The sequence below is a fragment of the Ursus americanus genome, chromosome 9, assembly GCF_024610735.1.
Source record: "Ursus americanus isolate L20-20 chromosome 9, mUrsAme1.1.p, whole genome shotgun sequence".
NCBI lineage: Eukaryota > Metazoa > Chordata > Mammalia > Carnivora > Ursidae > Ursus > Ursus americanus.
In genome coordinates this window covers 13,765,731-13,789,883 of record NC_142135.1, presented here as the reverse complement: position 1 = coordinate 13,789,883, position 24,153 = coordinate 13,765,731, and the positions used below count along the sequence as shown (strand labels likewise).

The window sequence follows — 24,153 nt, the reverse complement described above, 5'->3', positions numbered from 1 at the left end:
ATTCTGGATTACCTTAATATCCTTAACTTAGTCACCTTTGCAAAATTCCTTTTACCATGTAAGGTGACACATACACAGGTTCCAGGCATTAGGAATGGAGATACCCTGGGTGGGGGGCATTTTTTAGCCCATCAAAGATAGGTAATTATCCTCCCTGTTTGTTAAGACAATAACATAATAAGGATCAAAGAGACCATATAATGAGCAGGAGTACTTTGTACAGTGTAAAGTATGCTATCCAGAGTATACCAATGATGACCAAGATCATCCCCTTCTTCCTGTGTGGCCCTGTCTCCTTCCAATGGAGAGGCCATTGATTCCTCAGACATTCTGTTGAGTCTTCAGCCATCACAAGAGCAAAACATTCTGATCTCTTGCTGTCTTCATTAAGTGGACTCTATCAGGAGTAAGACGATTTTTAAGATTGTGCATGGGTCTTGAACTTTTATTTTTATTTATTTATTTATTTATTTATTTATTTATTTATTTATTTGTTTGTTTATTTATTTTTTGGGGTCTTGAACTTTTAGACAGCATCTCTGTCCATAAGTAAAACATGGCTCAATGAATGTCTCAGGCTCTGACCAATCCCATCTAAAATGTAAGGAGGAGTTAGCAATGGACATGGGCAGAGGAATATAGTGAGAGGGGCAGATATGTCTCCATTCCTAACATTATATAATAGCTACCAAATTCAAGTCCTTCCTATGTGACAGGTACTGTGCCATGATATGAGCCTTAATAATATTATGTCTAATCCTCTGTATATCCATGAGATGCTGGGCATCTGTGTATCTGCCACTGCACTGATACAGGGCTAGATGTACACTTAGGCCGTTAAGGCTTATTGGATAAATGTAGTGCTCTTACATCTGTTAAGACCCTATTTCCAAATAAGGCAACACTCACAGGTGCTGGTGGACATCTCTTCCTGGGGGAGTCTTCAGGGCTGGTTGAACAACAGCTCATGAGTGAGACTCATTCCCATGCAGCCAGGTTTAGGCACGGAGTAATGAGGGTGACACACATTTTACATTTCAGTATGATTTGGGGTTTTATATCCAAATACCTCTCATGAGGCCCTACTCTAATAGGAGGATTCTCCACGGAGAAGTGAAATTGCTAAGATGAATTCCCATGCTCCGGTTCAAGACCCAGTGTTGTGAGCCTGTGTAAGTCATTCCCCACACAGCTAAGATCATGGATATGAAAGTACTGCAGAACTAGAGAGAGCTATACAAGGAATGGCCATTTCCTCTAAAGGCTGTATAATTAAACTCCGTTCTAATTTTTAGCCTTTTTCACTGACTTGCTGTGGTACAGAAAGTCTTTTTCTACTGGAAGCTAGGCCCGGGCTGGACCTCACACACACAGAACTTCCCAGATTGTCAACAAATCAATGAGAGTGTTTGACTCCTGGTGAGCTTGCAGCTTAGCATGACCCAGGCGTCTTTCTTTTTCCTGGAGGCCCAACACCTTGCCAGTCACTCCTCATTGGCAGTTCACCCTGTGGCCTTGAACGCACTTTCTCCATGTGACCCCAGTGCATCTCCACCTGTTTATGCAGCCACTCACCACTCCCTCTCCCTGCTTCCTGCCTTTCACCTCCGCAGTGACAGCAAAGCAATGGCAGCGAATGGCAGTGGACTTCCAGGTGATGGAGGATTGGAATGATGCCTTTTCTGTTGATGTCTCCAGCAACTTTGCCTTCCCATCTGGCTTTATCTCTTCACACACACACAAACCACGAATGAGAAAATGTCTTTAATGGCCAATTAGAAGAGGCACTTGTATCAAATTACTTAAAAAAAGACAAGTGTTCCAGACTATACATGATTTCTTAGAGTCTGATGGCGTCAAAAGCCTTTTGCCTATAGCAGAGGCCTGGGTTTGGGGGTCAGACCTTGGCCTTGGATGAGGTGCACAATGTCTCTGAGCCACTGTTATCAATAGGATGTGATTTATTACAGAACTTTCCTCTCAGTTCTTTGCACAAAGATACTGAATCTGTATGCCCTTAGTAAATATTTGTTCAATGATTGATCAGGTGGGATTGAATGAGGTGATCCAGATAAAACATTTCACACAGGGCATGGTACAAAATAGGTGTTCAATGCTCAATGGCTATTACTGTCACCTAGAGTACTGCTTCGGTCTAGGTGACTGTCCAGGCCTCTTCATTGTGCATCCTTGTCCCTTATTTTTCGTAAGAACTTTACAGAGTGATTAACAGCTTTGACTCCAAAACTGGAATCTTTGGATTTGAATCCTGGCTCAACAAGCTTTGTGACCTTGGGCTAGTTATTTATTCTTTTTCTGCAATTGTTTCCTTGCCTGGATGATAAAGATAATAATGTATATTTCGTACAATTATGAGGATTAATTGAATTTATGCACGCATTATGCTGAAAATAGTGCCTAACAAGTAATAAATACTTGGTGAAATTAATTTTTATTTTAAAATTATTATTGGAGTCCATCTAGCTTGGTTCTTGGCATGTCCATACACAAGGAAAATTGCTCTAAAGGTGTTCTCCAGGCACATAACCATGTTTCACATTGTAGTATCCCATTGGCCTCTTTACAAGTCTTCGTGATATTGTCCCCCTGGACCATGACTTACTCCAACAACTGTGGTCTTTCTTTTATTCCCCCCTTCCCCACTGCCCCTAGCATATTGCCATGGCACCTTGCTTAGTGCTTTCTTACTGACTTTTAAGAAGTGTGTGTTGTAGAATTGATGTAAGATGAAATCTTTTTAATTATGAAGTTTTAAATCTCACAGGGCCTCAGCTCTACTCTTCCTCATTCTACAGGTGGCAAAAATGGCCCACAGAGGTTGGAACTGGCCCACAGATACCTGGTTAGTTGGTAGCTGATTCTCAGAACCAGGTCTCTTGGCTTCTAGTACAACACACCTCGTTCACCCATTAAACAAACATTTAGGGAAAAAAAATATTCATAGCATATGGATCCTAAAATCTGTCTTAAAACATATAAAACTAGGGTCCTATGCTACAGATTTACCAGTGGTGGTTGTTGGAAGGTAAAAGCCACCTTCTGCTGAGCAATCACCCCACCAAATAAGAGCTATGAATGGGTCTGATGACCTGAGATCACCCCTTATTTTGTTCTCTGTCTGGTTTAGGTACAAAGAAAGGGAAGTTTGGCAATGAAAGGAGAATTTGCAATTGTGAAAAGAAGCAGGGTGGTATTATAGGATGTATGTCGGACTGCAGCCAGCATTTCACTTCTTCTACTTACTTCCTTTTGACCCTTGCCTGGTCAGTTCCCCTCCTGGAGTCTCAGTTTTTTCATTTTTTAAATAAAAGGATTGGAGCTTGCTGATTTCTGGTCCTCTTCCCGTTCTACCATTCTGTGAGGCTAGCTATGGATAAATGCTAAGTAGCTTGTCTGTGCACAAGTGTTTCATTTATTATTAGTTCCTGCCCCAGCTAGGAGGTTCTTTACGGCCAAAATTCTTTTCCTACAATGCATCTCTTTGAATGACACATGGATAACTGTTAAACATGACTGTAATGTGAGGCTATGCGTTAAATTAGTGTAAAAACTGCACGCCTCACAATTTCCAGATGCCAGAGTCTCGTAATGTTGTCATTTTTCTTTTTTTCTGCTCAGATGTTCATACAAACGGAAGGCAAATGGGCGCGGGCCCCATCCCCCAACAGCACATGCCTTTCAACTTGCTTCTACCAGCTTGTTCCTGGGGGTTACATACTCTCTGTGGGCTCACCAAAGGAAAACCGACTTTCAGACTCTCACAGCACTGCGGCAATGCCTCCCTTGTGCATTGCTTAACTACTGGCTGCTGTGTAACTTTGAACACTCGAAAACACAGACAGCTTGGTGGTAGGTAGTATTTACCCAAATTAGAGAAATTAAACTCTGAACTGTTCAAGTTTCAAGCAATCAGTTCCAGTTGGTACACACGCAATTCCAACCTTAGGCATCTGAAGGGAAAATGTGATTTTGGCAGCGAGAGTTGCTAGTAGGAGCTTAAGTCCCAATCAACATAAAATGTACATAAGTGCCAAAGCTGAATATTGATCAGGACGTTTTCTTTTGCCTACTTTAGATCAGCTGAGATACTTAAAGGCTGTCTTCTTTTATCAGAGAAGAAAAAAATATGCAAACAATTTAAAGAAAAGATTAAACCTCCTTTTTATGGCACGAGGACGTTATAAAGCCATAAGAGAAAAGCTATAAATTATCCTACCTATAAAGTCATTGTCACTTTAATCTTTTCATTAAAGATGAGACCAAATTCTTTTGTTATGGACACTTAGAAAGGGAATGTACTTTTCCTTCCGAAACCGTATATAGCTCAGTTGAGCTACACAGCTTCAGCAGGCCTGGTTCATGTTGTACTCTACACATAGATCCATCAACTAGAATGGGATAGTGCCCTCTGGGGGTGTTCAGTAGGCTATCCTTGGCCAAATCCAAATGGGAACATGGGATAAAAGAATGAGAATCAATACAGAATATATGCATATGTAGATATGTTATATATTCATTTTTTTAAGATTTATTTATTTGACAAGGGAGCATGAGCGGAGGGAGGGGCAGAGAGAATCTCAAGTGGACTCCCCACTGAGTGCAGAATTGGACATGGAGCTCAGTCCCAGACCCTGAGATCATGACCTGAGCTGAAATCCAAAGCCATCTACCTAACTGACTAAGCTACCCAGGCACCCGGAAATGTCATATATTTTGATCATTATGAGAACCCAATGGAATATTCAGATAAGGAAACTGAGACTCCAAGAAGTTAAGCAACTTGCTCTAGTAGAATGGTGGGCTAACTTTGGTGACAAACAACCTCAGAAGCTTGGTATTTCTACATAATGAGGAATCTATTTCTCATGTTATATTCTAATTGCATATTTAGCATGTGGCCTTCCAAGTAGAGATTCGGGGACCTGGGTTCCTTCTATCTAATGGCTCCAGCATCTTATGAGCTCAGCGTCCTGCAGAAGATCCTCTGCTTTAGGTCTGCAGAAAAAAAGAGAGGAAGCCTTGAGAGTCTCCTGGAAAATTCTCAGTAGGACCAGGCTGTAAGTGGCTGGCCCGTATCACTTCTATCCACATTCCATTGGCCAGAACTCACTCATATGGCCTCATCCCACTGTAGGGAAAACAGAAATGTAGTTTTTCTGCATGCCCAGGGCAAAAAGGAAATGCGTTTGCTGAACACAGTGCTTTGTCTTTGCCACTTGCCAGCAGGATTTGTAAGAACAAGGATCTCTTCTCTGTAGCTCCAAATTCTATGATCTTCCCACTATACCAAGCTGTGGGATCATCTTCGAAATGACTTTTGACCCAAAGTAGAAGAACAGGCAGAGGTACATACTAGAGCCTGAGGTCAAAAAGAGAGACTGAAAAGTCATCCAGATGTTCCTAAAATTCTTTATTTTACTTATATGGGCACAGATTTGAATATTTGATTGACTTTTCTAGATCTCATTCACGTCTAGCTTAGACATTACCTAAGAGTTTCTTTTTTCTTTTTTTTTTTTAAAGATTTTATTTATTTGACAGGGATAGAGACAGCCAGCGAGAGAGGGAACACAAGCAGGGGGAGTGGGAGAGGAAGAAGCAGGCTCACAGCGGAGGAACCTGATGTGGGACTCGATCCCACAACGCCGGGATCACGCCCTGAGCCGAAGGCAGACGCTTAACCGCTGTGCCACCCAGGCGCCCCTACCTAAGAGTTTCTTGAAGGAATTTGGTCTGGCTGTATTTTTGATGCAAGATATCATCTTGGGAAGGCTCTTGTCCTTGCCAATTTCCCCTTCTTTCTTTAAGGCTTCATCTTTAAGACTGTAGCTATTTCCATTGTTTCAACTACACACACCACATGGTTGACCTCCCCACATGTACTCTCATTATCTCCTTCCCACTCTCTCCTGACCCGAGGGGCTATCACCCAGCTGCCTACTGACTGCCTCCTCAGCGTCCCACATGCTCCTAAAGCCACCTTATATAACATTGAGTATTTTTTCCCTCTCAAAACACGTCTCTATTACCATCTTTCTAGTTACTTAAATTATTGAGTTGTGATTCATCTACATCAGTCGATCCAAGTTTTATGGGAACCGAAGCTTTACACATTTTCTAATACAGCATTATGAATACAAACTAGATTCAAATGTAATTATTTAGGAGGAAAGCAATTAAAACAAGTTACAAATTAAAAAGCTTGATAAATGCTATAATCCCACAATTCATTAAAATGACACATAGTTTTATTTGTTAACAGCCTGTCACAACTCCGTAGTGTTTTTCTCTTACATTTTTTGGCCTTATAAAGAGAAAAATAAAGATAACTTCATCTTATTTCTATCACTGTTGATAGCAATTGGGTTTTGTTACTGATATCTTATTGGACTCTTTTTAGCTTCTCAACTCATCGATCATGTTATGTAAACTTGCAGAACTTTTCGTTGAATTTGAAAAACTTCTATCTTAGTTTTTTCCCAGCATTTATATTTTCTTTTGAAGTGATTTATCATAAATGTCCCTGGAATTTGCAATACTCGTTAACCTTGGTAGAGTCCCCTGCCAGGTTCTTGGAAGGGGTCTGTACAATTCGGGGACCCCGAGTTTGCATTTTATTGCCTTCATAGTAAATCTATACTTCTTTACCTGTGTTCACCCTCGCTCTCTTTTCCCACAACTAATCAATTGCCAAAGTACTTTCAACACTTTCCTCAGAGTGGATTTTTGTCTCCATTCCACCAACCTTTTTAAGACCATGTTACTTTAGACAGGAACCACTGCAAACTTTTCACCTGAGGACTTTGCCTCTTCCTTGTCATTCTGAAAAATAGTTCCAAATTAATCATTTCCAGTTTTTAAAACCTTCTTATATGCCAAGTTAAGTTCAAAACCTTTTATCTGATTTTGCAGTCCATGTGTAATCTGGTCCCAACTCATCTTTCCAGTCTGATCTCCTATGATTTCACTCTGGTCTAGAGGTTTGGACTTTATCCAGAAAAGGTTTACCAACATGCCATCCACTCCATCTTGAACATGACTCCCCCTTATATTAGAGGAATGAAATGGTCAGCATCTCATAAGTGCCTTGACCTTCCAGAAGGGAGAAGGTAGCATACACAATAATCGGAGAGTTCAGATGTCGCTCAATGACACCTGATTCCTTGTCCCGCCTTTGGTTTTTCTCCATGATCCTTAAAACCACAACAACTTTCTAAGTATTATACTTCTTTTCTGTTCAGTAGATCACAAGCTCTATGAAGGCAAAAAATGTTTGGTCTGCTTTGTTCATTGTTATATCCCACTGCCTGTAAGAGTGCCTGGAATACAGAAATTTCTGGAAAATGCTCAAATATTGGCCACATTTGCCTGTGAGATTTTGAGAAATTACTAATGGTGCAAAACCTGAGTTTCTTCATCTATAAAGTAACAATTATCATAGTGTTTCACACAATTATTGTGAAGATTTAGTGATTTAAAATCAACTAAAGCTTTTAGCAGAGTGCCTGGCACACAGTAAGTGCTCAATAAATATTATTTAATGTTTTATTTTAATTAGAACCTGCGCATAGGAATGCTAAGAAAGCAACAGCTTGGGATAGCAGAAAGAACTTGAGAATTTGCGTCCCAAAGGGGCATAGCTACCTCTGGGGTTTTGAGGAACATCATTTGATGTTCTGAGCCTCAGTCTGATGCATCTGCACAATGGGGATAATGAGAATAATGGTGCCACGAAGTTATGATGGGGATGAAATGAGGTCTTAAAAAAACCCCAACCGTATGAAGTCCTAAAAATACCATTATTAGGACAGATATGAGAGTAGGAGAACTTTCTCTGGGCCCCTCATAGGCAGGCAGAGTGCCTGCTACTACTTATACAGTACAGAGAGGACATTGAGCATTCCCAGTGAAATGCACTATGGAAGCAAAAGGTATCATTGTTTTAATTGCAACTCAAAACTGTTTTTACAGAATGACATCTATGATGAACACTTCTAATTTTGGAGATAAAAAGAAATCTGAAGATAATTATTTGAACTAATTTTACCAGACAGGAATTAGACTTTAAATTTGTTCTATTCCCAGCCAACTTTGCTCCTGGTATAATCCAAGGAGATCTTTTTTCCCTTCTCACCTACTTGTTTTTAAGGGGTGGGTAGAGAGCCTGTTTTCCTCTCTGGGAAGGACACATGCCAGTGCCAGAGGGTGAACGAAGCCAGATTGACTAGAGGTTTCAGAGCCTTTGAAACATGGCCAAGGCCAGATTCGAACTAGAATAGGAATTTCTCCAAGCTGCAATAAACAATAAAAATCCAAAATAGAAACTACCATTGTGATGCAAAGAGGAAAGCAAACACGATTAGCACAAAGCCATTCTGGAGGAAGAAACCTGAACTATTGAAATGATCTCAGTGAGTGCCACATTGATTCCATGGGCAGACTTCAAGCTTAGTCATGTAGCAGCCAGTAGTTATGACCAGACCCCATGAAGAGGAGCTGGCCTCAAATCCCAGCCAAAACCTTTCATTTTTTTGGTGTTGCTGTCTGGGGGTCATTGTGGTGGAGATAAAATCCTGCTATCACAGAGAAGGTATGACATTTCTGCCATGAGGACGAAAGGAGATTGTCTTCAGATAATAGGGGAAGAGAACCACAACATTTACTAGGAGAGTTAGCATAACCATTATGGGCATGGGCTCTGGAGGTGGGCAATCTGGAATGAATCCTGGCACCACTCTATAGGAGCCATGTGATGCTGACCAAGTCATTTAAATTCTGAGCCTCCTTGTTTCTTCCTAAAGCATGAGGACAATAATTGCAATACCTCACAGGGCTGTTGTGAAGATGAAATGAATTAATCATGGAAGGCACTTAGAAACACAGGTCACTATGTACGTTCTTCACCTGAACTACCTCCTTCAATTCTTGCAACAATTCTCTGAGGCCAGTTTTGCTCTTCCTATTCTATGGATGAGGAAACTGAGGTTCCTAACTCAATTGCTAACAAGGTGTATAGTCCAAGTCTTCAAGAAGTTGCCAGAATGAAAGATATCCCTGTCATTTTAGAATGGAAATGAGCACCCTCAAAAGGAGAAAAGGAACATTCGAAGCAGAATCATTTCACCAAGACCACCTCATTGAACTATTGATTCTGGGTCATCCCCTCTCTGAAGAAAATTTAGGAGTTCCTACCCATTGGACTCCCATTTCCCACCTTTCCCTCACCCTCCACCCACCCTCTATCACAACTGTGGCTCAAGGCAGTTCTAGAACAACAAGAAACATTGTAAAACGTTCTTCCAAAAGGTAAGCTCACTCTGTTAATGAAGCAAGAGGAACTCATGAATCTGATTATTGAACAATCGTGTTAAGAGCATCACTTGAGTTATGTCTTGTAGAATTTCTCATTTGTTTAGAGGCTGACTGTATTTCAAGAAGTTCATTGTTCCTAAGAGATCTCATAAGACTACAGGAGCTGGAAAGGAAGTGAGGGGTCATCTAAACAAGGCTCCATGGTTGACAGATGAAGAAGCCGAGGCCCAGGGAAGGAAGGAAATTTCCTAAAGTTCAGTGGCAGAGTACAAGTTGAGTGCTGTCCACATTGTTCACCACCTCCTTCCCTTTCACCAGACTGAACTCTTTGCAAATCCCCAAATACATTTTCTCAAGGCTCTTTGCTTTGACATGTAACACATATAATCCTGGAATACCAAATATATTGCTACTTTTTGTGTTTTCGTTTTGTTTTGTTTGTCTTTTCTTATCACCTCCTGATCCATAGTAGTCAGATCAAGCATCATCTCCTCCAGGGAAACTTAACCTCTTATATGCTCCTACAGTAGTCTCTGTTTATCAAACCCGTAATCTGATTTAATTATTTCTGTGTATATGTCAGTCTTTCCTGGAGGCAAAAGATCATGTCTACTCTGTTTATCACTCAATTACTTGTGTTGGGCACCATGACTGTCATCTAGGTGGAGGGTCAAATACCGGATGGATGGATAGATGGGTGTGTGTGTGGATGGATAGATAGAAGCATGGAGAAATATGGAGATTCTCTCTTGAAAATTATGGAATTACGAAACCCTCTGCAAGGTTTGGATAGCGTGAATCCTTTCATCCTGTTATTGGCCCAGCATATGGTTCTGTGATATTTCTAAAAGCAGGAAAAAAAGGCATGGTCTGATCTAGTAGCAGGTAGAAATCAAATGCCTCCTCACTGTGAGCTTTGGTTGAAAGCTTTCACTCTCTATAAGTATTTCCTTTCAATACTTTTTCACGTGTGTGTGTGTGTGTGTGTGTGTGTGTGTGCGTGTGTGTCTATACTCATTGATTTGTCCCCTTCAACCAAGAAAATAGAAAGAGAAATGTAAATGCAGGAATCACAAACAGGCTCTTGGATAGTCAGAAAGGTAAAGTGCCTTCATGTGAACCTATCCTATTTTATGGGGAGTCAATGAGGTCTGGACAAGCCCTCATGGCTGCTTTGGTTAAATACCACCTTGATTTAAAATCTCTGCTATTGGGAATTCCATGTGATATATGCAGTACCTCAGCCTCGCTTACATTTCAATTCTGAGGCAAGAAAGAAAGAACACTTCCGGGTTCTTTGAATGACAGAATAGTAATAGACCATTGCATGTTGACTTTTAAATTTGCCATAATTTTGATTTTCTTTCTTCTGTGCATCTTCTGTTTTGTAGTCTCATTAGCTCAGAAGGTCAAAGTTGAGATACCTGTCTTGACGGTCAAAATGTGGAACAATAAATCCATGACAAAAACGAGGCATGATATTAATTGTATATTAAGTTTATAGGTCTTTGAGTCATTCATCCCTCTGACAGTGGTAATAGGAATCTTGAGTGCTATTATATTTCCTTCACGGCAAAGATCATAAAAGACGAGAGGAATTACACATGCTTCTACCCCATCTTATCCGCACTCAGACGAGGCCTACAAATGTGCATAATCACAATGAGTTTCAAAAGGTGTCACCTTGATATTTTTGCTAATTTAATTCAATGTAACACATTTATTGAGCATCTATTAAGTACTAGGCACCATGCCTGGTGCTGGGGATAGAGAAATGTGTAAGTAGATGTGGTCATTGCCAACAGAAGTAGAAAGTAGAGACGTGTAGCTGGTTTACATGTTAAGTGAAATTTGGATTCTTTGTACCAAGTAGATTCAGATATAGTTGCAGTTCACCTTTGAATATTATTCAAATAAATATATTATTTATGTAACTTTGGAGAAGTCAGTTTACCCATGGAGGCTTCAGTTTCCTCACCTATAAACAGAATCCATTTGAGCCTTTGTCTTGGAAGAGTATCTGCTAAGGGTGACACTGGAACTGGAAGTCTGGGTTGAGAGTCTGAAGTAATAGTCACAGATCCCCCCTCTTGAATCAGCTCTACGTAGCAGGTTGTTTCTTTGGAGTATCATGGAAAACAGCATCCTTCCTGTTATCACCATTTCATGGGAGACTCTAAAAAGATATTGTCACCATAAGTCTATGTCAAAGACTTTTACCCCATTCTTTGTTGTTTTTTGTTTTTTTGTTTTTTGGGGTTGGTTTTTTTTTTTTTTTTTTTTTTTTTTTTTGACGGCAATGTCGGGAGATGTTTTATTTTCACACATTTGCTCTGCACCTTCACTGGCTAGATTCATGAATCCTCAGTCTTTATCTTTTTTTTATTATAATAACATTTTTTATTATATTATGTTAGTCACCATACAGTACATCCCTGGTTTCTGATGTAAAGTTCCATGATTCATTAGTTGCATATAACACCCAGCGCACCATGCAATACGTGCCCTCCTTACTACCCATCACCAGCCTATCCCATTCCCCGAACCCCCTCCCCTCTGAAGCCCTCAGTTTGTTTCTCATAGTCCATAGTCTCTCATGCTTCACTCCCCCTTCTGATTACCCCCCCTTTCTTTATCCCTTTCTTCTCCTACCGATCTTCCTAGTTCTTATGTTCCATAGATGAGAGAAACCATATGATAATTGTCTTTCTCTGCTTGACTTATTTCGCTTAGCATTATCTCCTCCAGTGCCGTCCGTGTTGCAGCAAATGTTGAGAAATCGTTCTTTTTGATAGCTGAGTAATATGACATCAGCCACAGCAACCTTTTTCATGACACATCTCCAAAGGCAAGAGAAACAAAAGATAAAATGAACTTGTGGGACTTCATCAAGATAAAAAGCTTCTGCACAGCCAAGGAAACAGTCAAAAAAAACTAAGAGGCAGCCCACAGAATGGGAGAATATATTTGCAAATGACACTACAGATAAAAGACTGGTATCCAAGATCTACAAAGAACTTCTCAAACTCAATACACAAGAAACAAATAAACAAATCATAAAATGGGCAGAAGATATGAATAGACACTTTTCCAATGAAGACATACAAATGGCTAACAGACACATGAAAAAATGTTCAAAATCATTAGCCATCAGGGAAATTCAAATCAATACCCCATTCTTTGAAATCATATTCAGGTGGGAAGGAGAGAAAAATCAGTTGCAACACATGAGGATCTTGTGAAACCATCTCTCCTCTCTCGATGGATGCTTTCCATGGTAAATTAGGACGATGTGGTCAATTTTAGGGAAGTTGAAATACTAGATATTTCCTCAGTATGCACTAAGTGAATCATTACAATGAATGGGTCTGTTTTTCAGTTGTTTTAGACAATCACATTGAATACTCTGAACTATTCATTAATGATAATTAGAGTCTATAAATGAGAGATTGCAAGGGTAGTACCTGCAGCTTACTTATTAAGAATCTACCTAAGACATTAACATATCTGATTATACTCTACGGTGGTAAAAGTTAAAAGATAGATACAGTGCCTATGATTCTTATCCCAAGGCTTTGCAGGAAGATATTTTCCTTAGATTCCTTAGCTTTCCTTAGATTCCCTAAGTATTAGGAGAAAAGATTAACTAGGGAAACAGTGGATTTGGTGGACAGAGAATGGGCTTCAGAGTCAGGCCTGGCATGAATTCCATGTCAACAGATTAATAACTGAGTGACTGGGTAAGTCATTTAGCATTTCTGAGCCAGTTTTCTCACCTGCAATATAAGGACAATGCTAGTTCTTACCTTCCTGGGTTTTGAGGAGGATTAAATAAATGTTTTCGTGAAAGTGTCGTGAAGGGTAAAAACACAGACTACAAACAAGTTAGTAACAGGGGAAGGTTTACAAATGAGCTGGTAGTATTACATTTATTAAAATTTCATAAATAGATATTAAATGTTCTTTTCTTTATTAAGAATATGGAACGAACATTGACTGTAGCAGATGCCCCCACCCAGATTCGGGTTTAATGGGAAGTGATTTTGATCCTATTTTCTTCAGCTGGAGAAGAAAACATAAGACAACATCCCTTGACTTTTCTTGGTCTTCCTTTTCAAAAACCAGAGAGAGGCTGAAGAGATATATTTGGCTTCTAGAAGTTTCTTTTTCATCTAACACCTGAAATTTTCAGCCAGGTGATACAACCCAGCCCCTATTAGGCTTCTTGAATTGCTGTGTAAATGGTAAAGCCGACAGTGCTCTTCCAAGTGTGATCCAAGGGTGGTAACTCTAAAAGCCATGTGTTGCCAGTGCAAGAGATAAGCACAGAAATTGAGAATAAGTGTTTAGAATCTTTATAGAAATTTGACAGAGTAGTTTTGTTTCTGTTGAATCTAATAATACAGATTTTGAATTAGTATTTTGATATCTTTTAAATTTAATTTTTCTAGTAATTCATTTTTTATACTTTACAAAAGCATCAAACCATGACAGATTATAAATTATGTTTAAAGATGGAATCCTTCAGCCGTGACAGCAAGGAAAGCCCTGCCGTAAAACATCATAGACATGTTGTTATTGAAACTGCGCACTATCTAACTTCTCAGGTTATTTCTTTTCCTGTTCAAAATATTGCATATGGAACCCAAGTTTTAATTAGATAAAGATCGTATGATACTTCAGATTTCTATTTCAACACAAATAGAGAACATCAGTAGTGTACCGTGGGGATGACACTGGTCTGGGTGTCCTGGGGAATACCAGCCCTTGTGAGGAAGTGGAGGAAATTCGTAGAACTTACAAGGTTGTAGGAGATAAGATATGCCCACCATTAACCACCATAGGAAACAGAGGGTGGCAAGTGCCAAAAGCAAGATATGGATAAAGTTATAGGAGAAGTCAGATATGAGAATTTACTTCCTGTTAGTGGAAGGAGAATGAAGAAAGGACAGTGAAACGGGATAAACGTAACCGGAGGCCATGGTCAGAGGACTCCAGCCCCCTTAACAGTAAATGATATCAACACTAAACCTAGTATGTATGAATATATGAAACATGTCACTGGACTGGTTACTGTCCATCTTAGGATATAAGGGTTGAGAGGAATCACTTAAATTTCATCTTTCACAGAAGTAGAAAACAAGGTACAGGCCAGGCAAGTGATTTGTCTAAAATCAAATGAGAAATGCATGTGAAGCCATTCAAAGATCAAAATGTGCTATGTCTGCCTTACCAGTATTAAGTCCATGCCCACTGGACTGGAAGAGGTTTTGTGAAGTTGATTGTAAGGTGACCATTAGTATTTCAAGGATAGTGTTTAAACAAAGGTAAATATTGCAAGATACTTGCAAGGCAGCATGATATGGTAGAAGGAACATGGAATTGTGTTCAAAGTTTGGATCCTCCACATTGTGATTTTAGACACAGTAGTCCACCGCTCCGAGCCCATTTCCTCGTGTATGGAATTACAACTAGCACTGGCAAGAGAGATTAAAATACAAGATATATATTTAAGGAGGCAGCATAGGACCCAGAGTGAAGTAGACCCTGAATGTACGTTATTCCCTTTACCAGGCTCACCACCAAGATAGCAGAGCAATGAGGCACAAAAAAGCATCCAAGTCTCCACCTTCCCAGCCGAACTCTTTCCACGTGTACTGTGCTGCTTCTCTTCTCTGCTGAGCTCCCCACCTGGCTGTGTTTGTGGCAGCCTCGTAGCAGCCTATTCTAAAGTTGTGATCATAGCCATAGCCACAGCCAGGCTAAGAGTTTTGGGAGCAGGACCACATACCTTCAGGAACGGGCTTATTTCTTACAGGCAAGATGTTTATGTGTCCAGTTTTTTATTACCAGAAAATGAGGGTAGGGCTTCTTTAGCATGAATTCAGTGTTTCACCTGGTTGACCATCTGCCAATGAGTCCAGTCACCCAGGAGGCATAAAAGTAGGTCTTTTCCTAAAGCAAGAGAGATGAAATGTCAGCCCACTGTTTGGAAATATAAGGTGGGCTTTCAGCAGCCCCAAAAGCATTGCATTCGTTGCATCCCTCATTTTGTCCTAATTATAAAATTTGTCTGGGGAAGTTTTGTTTGCTTCTTACCTTGTAGTTACCACATGTGGACCTTTTTCACTGGTGCTGTGGCAGGAGTGACTTGATAGAAACCTGGAAGCCTTAAAATGACCGGGGGGGAAACAGAACACAGCTCACAGTACTGCGTAGTTAGCTTACACCCTCTTCACAGTCCCTATTCCAGGCCAGGGGTAGAGGGGGAAGAAGGAGGACCTAATGTTGTCACTTGCCCATGACTTGCATTCTGTGCAGCAGAATTAACCTTTCACTCAGTGCTGACCCCAGGGCTCCTGCCTTTCAGTGAGCCACCTTGCTTTTAGGAATGTGTGTTGATTAAGTGCCACAGCTGGGAACATTGTTGGGTTTTTCATGATGCTGTTTAATGTTCAAAGTCATCCTTTGAACCTTACATTGAACCCTTGAGGGTGAAACCTTGAGAAGGTTCGTTTATGTGACAGCTTCCTCTCATTCTCCTCACTATTGTTGGCAACACCATCTATTACCCTGGGAAGCCATTCCTACTCATGTAGGATATCCTGTTATGTGCCCAAATGCTGTCTTTATAATTCTACACTGGCCACAAATAGAAGGGGAAGGAAATGGGTATTTATTGAGAGCTTACATAGCATCAAACCCTCAACATACATTATCTCATTTAGTCTTCACAACAATAGGATGAAGTACAGATTTTTATTCTCGTTTTACTTATAAAGGAATTAAGGTATAACACATTGGTATAATTTGCCTAAGGTCACACAGCCAATAAATGACTGAGTCAGGAATAGAATCCCTGTTTTGAACGCCAAAGTTGATCTTTGTACTCCATCATGCTGTTCCCTAAGGATAATTCCTTTTGGGTAGCAGCAAACATGAACAAATTGGGCTTCCCCTCATTTGACATATATTATATATATGTAAATAAGCACGTGTACTTATATGTACTTATTACTGGTTAGGATCTGAAGATAAAGCAGTAAAATAAACAGATGGAGTCCCTGCCCATAAATATTTGACAAATAAATATATGTATATTGAGATATACAAATAGACAGTTACACTCCAGGATGAAAAGTAATATAATGGGGGAAATTTGAGGTCACAGGAGAGCACACAGAAGAGGCACTTAATTCGAGGTTAAGGAAAGTTTAAGGAAGAACTCGTGCCTTCGAAATTCTTAAGAATGTAGGAGATAAATGGAGGTGGGTTTGGAGAGAGGGATCAGTAAGTTCAAAGAAATAGAGACAAGAGAGAATGCTGTGTATTAGGGGAAGTGAAAGTTGTTCTACATAAATTGCATGGGAAGAATTGTTTACCAGCACCTCATGCCTCAGGCCACTCCTGGCCCTTAACACATTGGGTGCTGGGGATGCAAAAATGAATAAGCCATGGTGTTTATCTGTAGGGAGTGTGCAGTTAGAAATAGTCAAGAGGCAGGAGATGCTAGAGTAAAAGGAGAAGCTACTTTATAAAGTTGGTGGGGGCTGGAGATAAAGTCAGAGAAGACTTCAGAAAGGCTCTGAAGACTGAACAGAGTTTTGAAGATCAGGGTCAAGTTCAAGCAGGGATCCAGTAGGTAGGGAAGGCAGAAAAGTGCATTCCAGAGGACATGGCATTTTCAGTGGGGGGTTGGATAGGAAGCTTTTCTTCGAGATTTACAAAGAGCTCATTAGTCATCTCCCTTTCTGGATTTATTTGAATACATTCTTCACCAAGCGGCAGGAGGATACAAGATGATATCAGGGTGTTGTTACTAGAATTTATAATTCTAGTCCATTGAATGTTCCTTGTTGACTGGAAATGTGTGTAAGAAGAAGCTTGAGGAGCCGTTGCACTACTGGGTATTTACCCCAAAGATACAGACGTAGTGAAGAGAAGGGCCATATGCATCCCAGTGTTCATAGCAGCATTGTCCACAATAGCTAAATCGTGGAAGGAACCGAGATGCCCTTCAACAGATGACTGGATTAAGAAGCTGTGGTCCATATATACAATGGAATATTACTCAGCTATCAGAAAGAACGAGTTCTCAACATTTGCTGCAACATGGACGGCACTGGAGGAGATAATGCTAAGTGAAATAAGTCAAGCAGAGAAAGACAATTATCAGATAATTTCTCTCATCTATGGAACATAAGAACTAGGAAGATCGGTAGGGGAAGAAAGGGATAAAGAAAGGGGGGTTAATCAGAAGGGAGAATGAAGCATGAGAGACTATGGACTCTGAGAAACAAACTGAGGGCTTCAGAGGGGAGGGGGGTGGGGGAATGGGATAGACTGGTGATGGGTAGTAAGGAGGGCACGTATTGCATGGTGCACTGGGTGTTATACGCAACTAATAAATCATTGAACTTTACATCAGAAACCAGGGATGTACTGTATGGTGACTAACATAATATAATAAAAAAAATTAAAATAAAAAGAAAAGAAGAAGCTTGAGGAAAATCAGCTTTTAAAGGAAATAAGTTGTCTGGCTACACAAGCAATGGACTTGCAGTCAATTATCACAAGATTTTAAACTTTGTAAAAATCAAGGATTTTGTCTATTTATCTTTTTTCCTGTGTTCCCAAACCTAGTCTGACTCATAGGAGGTGTTCAAAATATTAATTGAACAAGTGGAAGAGTAAGAGGTATTTTAACAGTGTTGGGGTTGAGTTTTCTCATCTGAAAAATGTGTCCCGACACTGTATGGCTGAACACATATCCGGACTCAGCTGGAATTTGAATTATGTGCCACCACATACTCCATGTTTCATTTTGGATACATGACCTCACTTCTGGTGAGCTTTGGGTGCTCATCTGGAAAGTGGAGTTGACATTAGCTCCTCACATGGATGGCGAAGATGAAATGAAATAAGGCACGTTAAGTGACTTAGAATAGGATGAGGCACACAGAAATTTCTTAGTAAATATTAACTAACATTATGACAATTGTTAAAAGGTGATTTTCAAAAAATGTAAAATCATGAGTCTCATACATATGTAAAAATAAATCCATTTTAAAGATCTCATTTAATTCATTAATTAGGGAACTAGTGAGGTGTTAAAACCCAGTTCAATGGAGAGTCTGAACTGCAGACACGTTTCTCCATCAGGAATGTTAAAATGAATGTGCAAATGGAGGATTTGCACTCTGGAGTGGGGGAGGAAAATCAGTTGAACTTCCACTGGACATAACTGAAAGAGTTTACATGCGTATGGACAAGAATCACTTTGCATTGCTATCAGTTATCTATAAGGTACAAAGCTGTAAAATAGCTTCCCTGGAAGCAGAATTAAGTAACTTGCAATAATGTGTTTCAGATATTGCATAGTTTTCCATTGAGGTAGAAATTTTGTTTAAAGATTTTATTTATTTAGAGAGACAGAGCACGTGTGCATGCATATGCACAAGTGGAGGAAGGTACAGGGAGAGGGAGAGAAAGAATCTAAAGCAGACTCCGCCCTGAGCACGGAGCCTGATTCAGGGCTCGACCTGACAACACTGAGATGATGACCTGAGCTGAAATCAAGAATCAGACGCTTAATCAAGTGAGTCACCCAGGTGCCCTGAAATTTTTTTAATATTATTATTATTATTTACCTGAGACTATTTATTTATTTTTTAAAGATTTTATTTATTCACTTGAGAGAGAGAGACAGCCAGCAAGAGAGGGAACACAAGCAGGGGGAGTGGGAGAGGAAGAAGCAGTCTCCCAGTGGAGGAGCCCGATGCGGGGCTCGATCCCAGATCGCCGGGATCACGCCCTGAGCCGAAGGCAGACGCTCAACGACTGAGCCACCCAGGCGCCCCTGAGACTATTTATTTTTATTTATTTATTTATTTGTCAGAGAGAGAAAGAGAGAGAGAGAGAGAGCATGAACAGGGGGAGGGGCAAAGGGAGAAGCACGTTCCCGGTTGAGCAAGGAGCCTGATGTGAGACCCTATCCCAGGACCCTGGGATCATGACCTGAGCTGAAGGCAGACGCTTAACCACTTGACCCACCCAGGAGTCCCTTACCTGAGACTATTAACATCGGTTATATGAGATCATATTACATACGATGTTAGGTAATGAGAAATGATTCTTCCTTATCTCTTCCTGCTTTTCATACTAGCCCTTTTAGTATTTTTATACCATTATTACTTTTCTCAGCATATGTTTAGAAGTTATTAATATATTTTATTTCCATATTGGTAATGGTTCAGTGTAAAAACATTAGTAAATACAGAAAGGCATAAAAACAAAGTAAAATCATTAGTAATCTACCACCCTAAGATAACCTTGTTAATATAAAAATATCTACATTAGATAGATAGATAGATGATAGATAGATAGATAGATAGATAGATAGATAGATAGATAGATGATAGATAGATGATAGATAGATGATAGATAGATGATAGATAGATAGATGATAGATAGATAGATAGATAGATAGATAGATAGATGATAGATAGATGATAGATAGATAGATGATAGATAGATGATAGATAGATAGATGATAGATAGATAGATGATAGATAGATGATAGATAGATAGATAGATAGATAGATAGATAGATAGATAGATGATAGATAGATGATAGATAGATAGATGATAGATAGATGATAGATAGATAGATGATAGATAGATGATAGATAGATGATAGATAGATAGATAGATAGATAGATAGATAGATAGATAGATGATAGATAGATGATAGATAGATAGATGATATATGAAAAGCTGACGGATACAGGGTGCTACTTGATATTATGGAAGCTAAGAAATCTCTGAGTGCCTGATGTCCCTTCAACCAATCCCAACAGGCATTGCCTCTCCTCTGAGAATCTGAGAGGACATGTTAACTTAGAGGAGGGGCTGGATAAACAGTAAGGGACAAACTATGAGCATGATCATATTCAATCCAGTGAGAGTTGTCCCTAAGTTTGGATTGGTCCCCTTTGCACTATATGTCTGTCTCTTTAGATATGTCCTTCTTCAGGTAGCTCAAAAGCTCATTGAGGAAGAGGATAACATCTGATCCATCTCCCTAGGACTCTTGTGACCATCAAAGTGCCTGACACATGATAGATACTCAATTAATGTTACCTGTATGGATGAGTGAATAAATAGTGAGTATAGTGAGGTAGATTTCTATTCATGGTTCCTCTGCTAATGAGCCTGATCAGAAGCTCCATTACTGCCTAACTGAAGGATCTTTCCTTTCTATACCTGCAGCTCTTGGAAGGATACCCACCACCAACTGAATCCCTCAGAGGAGGGGAAAAAATTCAACTCAGACTTTCCCATCATCTGTACTACCTCAATCTTCCACTTCCATTCATTGGTGAAGTTTGATGGGTTTGTCTACTTGGCACCATCCTTTCTCCCCCTCCCACCCTCCTTTCTTCCACTCCTGCTGCTCAGAGCCTTCTTCCTTCTCTCTGATTATAGCAACAGCCCCAAGGGGTCTCCAGGTTTGCAATTGTCAATTCATTCTTTATCAGTGGCGAGGGTGATCATTTGAAAACTCAAATCTGACCATGTTTTTCTGAATAATCCTTTGCCTATAGCTATAGTTATCAAAGTTACATCAGAATCTCCTGGATAATCTGTCAAAACATGGGTCCCTGTGAGTCTCATAGTTTTTGATTCATTAGGTCTGGGGTAGGGCCATCTAAGTTCCTAGGTGATGTGATCCTGCTGGTCTTGGGATACACTTTGAGAACCATTGGCTTGGGGTAATAAACCAAATTCCTCAATAAAAATTTTACTGAGGATATTCTAATATTTATGCTATAATGCGTATTATACTCTGCTTTGCTAGATGCATCTTCTATTACTTCTACACTCTTTTCTCTCACCTCAGGCACATACAGCTTTCCTGTCAGCCACACAAAACCATGCATCTCTATGTATGCCCTGTCCTTCCCCAGTTCTGCTTGAAATGTAATATTCTTCCTCATTTGCTTTAATCTGTCAAAATTCTACTTATACTTAAAGGCCCAATACAAACAACCACAACTTCCTCTTGAAAGAATCACAGCCCATTTATGAATTACCCCTCTTCCTGAAAACCCAGGTAGACTCAGAATCACAGGCAACTTTCCCTGTTTACATTTCATTCTGCCTCTTCCATAAAACCCTAAATTAGAGATATGTATTTGTGTGCCAGTGTACTTATATTAATTACAAGTTCTTGAAAGCTTTCTTTTCCTTCATTCCTCCTTCCCACTTCCTTCCTTCCTTCCTTCCTTCCTTCCTTCCTTCCTTCCTTCCTTCCTTCCTTCCTTCCTTCCTTCCTTCCTTCCCTCCCTCCCTCCCTCCCTCCCTCTTTTATTGTCCCTTTCTTTCATTTTCTTTTAAAATCAGGAGATCCTAAGAAATAACTGAATGAATGATTTCCATTAAATATTTATGGAATTTAGTTGAATTTATGGTTCACCTTAGTTTAAGGAATGAGCTATCAGATCAGTTCCTAATATTGTTCATAGCTGGACACATGGGCACTTGGGGAAAGATTAGGTAAATAGTTGGGTGATCATTCATCTGCAAAAATAGATTTACAAGGGAACATTTTTTATTCTGGGCAGGAAGTCATAACCAGTGCTGGTTTTATAGGAGCAATACATATAAGAAAGAAGTCATGAGAGCAACTGGCTCCTTCATATCTACATTTAGGTAGAGGGCAAAGGTAAACACAAGTGCTATTACTAATAGTAATATGTTCATATATGAACACATTTCATTGTTCAGGTTTTGATATTTGCCAAGCACTGTTATAAAAATAAAGTAGAAGCCATTTTATCTGAAACAATCAGGATTTTTTCCAGCATAATCAAAAAAGTCATTTTTGCAAAAACATTCCATAGTCATCAATTTTCTTAAGGTTTCTCTGAATTCCTTGAGATTAAAATCAATCACTTTTAAATCTCTTATGCTGTCATGATCATATTAATTTTTCTCTTCTTCAGTTGTTAGCATATCTGATCCAGATCTTTGTTGGCAAACGTCTTTGAGTATGATTCAAGCAAGTCACTTTCCTGAACCTTTTGTAATATTCATAATTTCATTTGAAAATTGATTTGTACCATTCAGTTGAAGTTTTCTTAGTTAACTCATAAAAGTAAAAATATATCTTTTTTCCCCTTCTGTAGTACTTTATTTTATTTTTTAGTAAACATTTTTAATTTAAATTCAATTAATTTACATTAATGTAATATTGGTTTCAGAGGTACAGGTCTCTGATTCATCAGTCTTACATAATACACAGTGCTTATTACATCACATGCTCTCCTTCATGTCCATTATCCAGTTACCCCATCTCTCTACCCCTCTCCCCTCCAGCCACCCTCAGTTTGTTCCCTATGAAGAAGAGTCTCTTATGGTTTGTCTCCCTCTCTGGTTTCCTCTTGTTTTATTTTTTCCTCTCTTCCCTTATGAGCCTCTGTTTTGTTTCTTAAATTCCACATGAGTGAGATTATATGATAATTGTCTTTCTCTGATTGACTTATTTCACACAACATAATACCCTCTAGTTCCATCCACGTTGTTGCAAATGGCAATATTTCATTTTCTGATGGTGGCGTAATATTCTCTTGTACATGTTTACCACATCGTCTTTATCCATTCACCTGTCAATGGATATCTGGGCTCTTTCCATAGTTTGGCTATTGTGGACATTGCTGCTCTGAACATTGGGGTGCAGGTGACCCTTCGGATCACTACATTTGTATCTTTGGGGTAAATACATAATAGTGCAATTGCTGAGTCATAGGGTAGCTCTATTTTTAACTTCTCGAGGAACCTCCATACTGTTTCCTAGAGTGGCTATATCAGCTTGCATTCTCACCAACAGTGTAGGAGGGTTCCCCTTTCTCTGCATCCTTGCCAACAAATGTCGTTTCCTGACTTGTTAATTGTAGCCATTCTGACTAGTGTAAGGTGATATCTCATTGTGGTTTTGATTTGTATTTCCCTGATGCCGAGTGATGTGGAACATTTTCTCATGTGTCTGTTGGCCATTTGGATGTCTTCTTTGGAGAAATGTCTGTTCATGTCTTCTGCCCATTTCTTGGTTGGATTATATGTTCTTTGGGTGTTGAGTTCTTTATAGATCTTGGGTACTAGCCCTTTATCTGATATGTCATTTGCAAATATCTTCTCCCATTCTGTAGGTTGTCTTTTAATTTTGTCGACTGTTTCCTTTGCTGTGCAAAAGCTTTTTATCTTAATGAAGTCCCAATAGTTCATTTTTGCCTGTGTTTCCCTTGCCTTTGGAGACATGTCTAGCAAGAAGTTGCTGTGGTCGAGGTCGAAGAGGTTGCTGCCTGTGTTCTCCTCTAGGATTTTGATGGATTCTTGTCTCACATTTATGTTTTTCATCCATTTTGAGTCTATTTTTGTGTATGGTGAAGGAAATGATCCAGTTTTATTCTTCTGCATGTGGCTGTCCAATTTTCTGAAATAAAAATATATCTCAATAATTAACTTCAAACATATGGATCAACCTTTCTTTTCCAAGTTTTTCGTTGAAGGGCTAAGGCCTCACATTCAGATGTGAGTCCAAAACATAAGACTTCTATGTTATCTTTTGCATTAATGCATTAGTACATTCCCAATAATGCATTAATATATTCATTTATGACTTTTGTTTGTGCTTCAATGGAGAGAAAATGTAAGGAATATGAACTGCAATCTGAAGTAAAACCCCTCTAGATTTTTGTTTTCCCCAGTCTTTTACAATGGTACTTATGGCACATACCACTTTGGTGAGGCTCGCCTTTG

General features: G+C 39.5%; 1 long non-coding RNA gene across 1 annotated transcript in view; it reads left to right on the top strand.

Annotated features, from left to right (window-relative positions):
- LOC123801900 (uncharacterized) overlaps positions 1-24,153 on the top strand; it is a 112,897-nt gene that overhangs the window by 65,839 nt on the left and 22,905 nt on the right. The window lies entirely within an intron of this gene.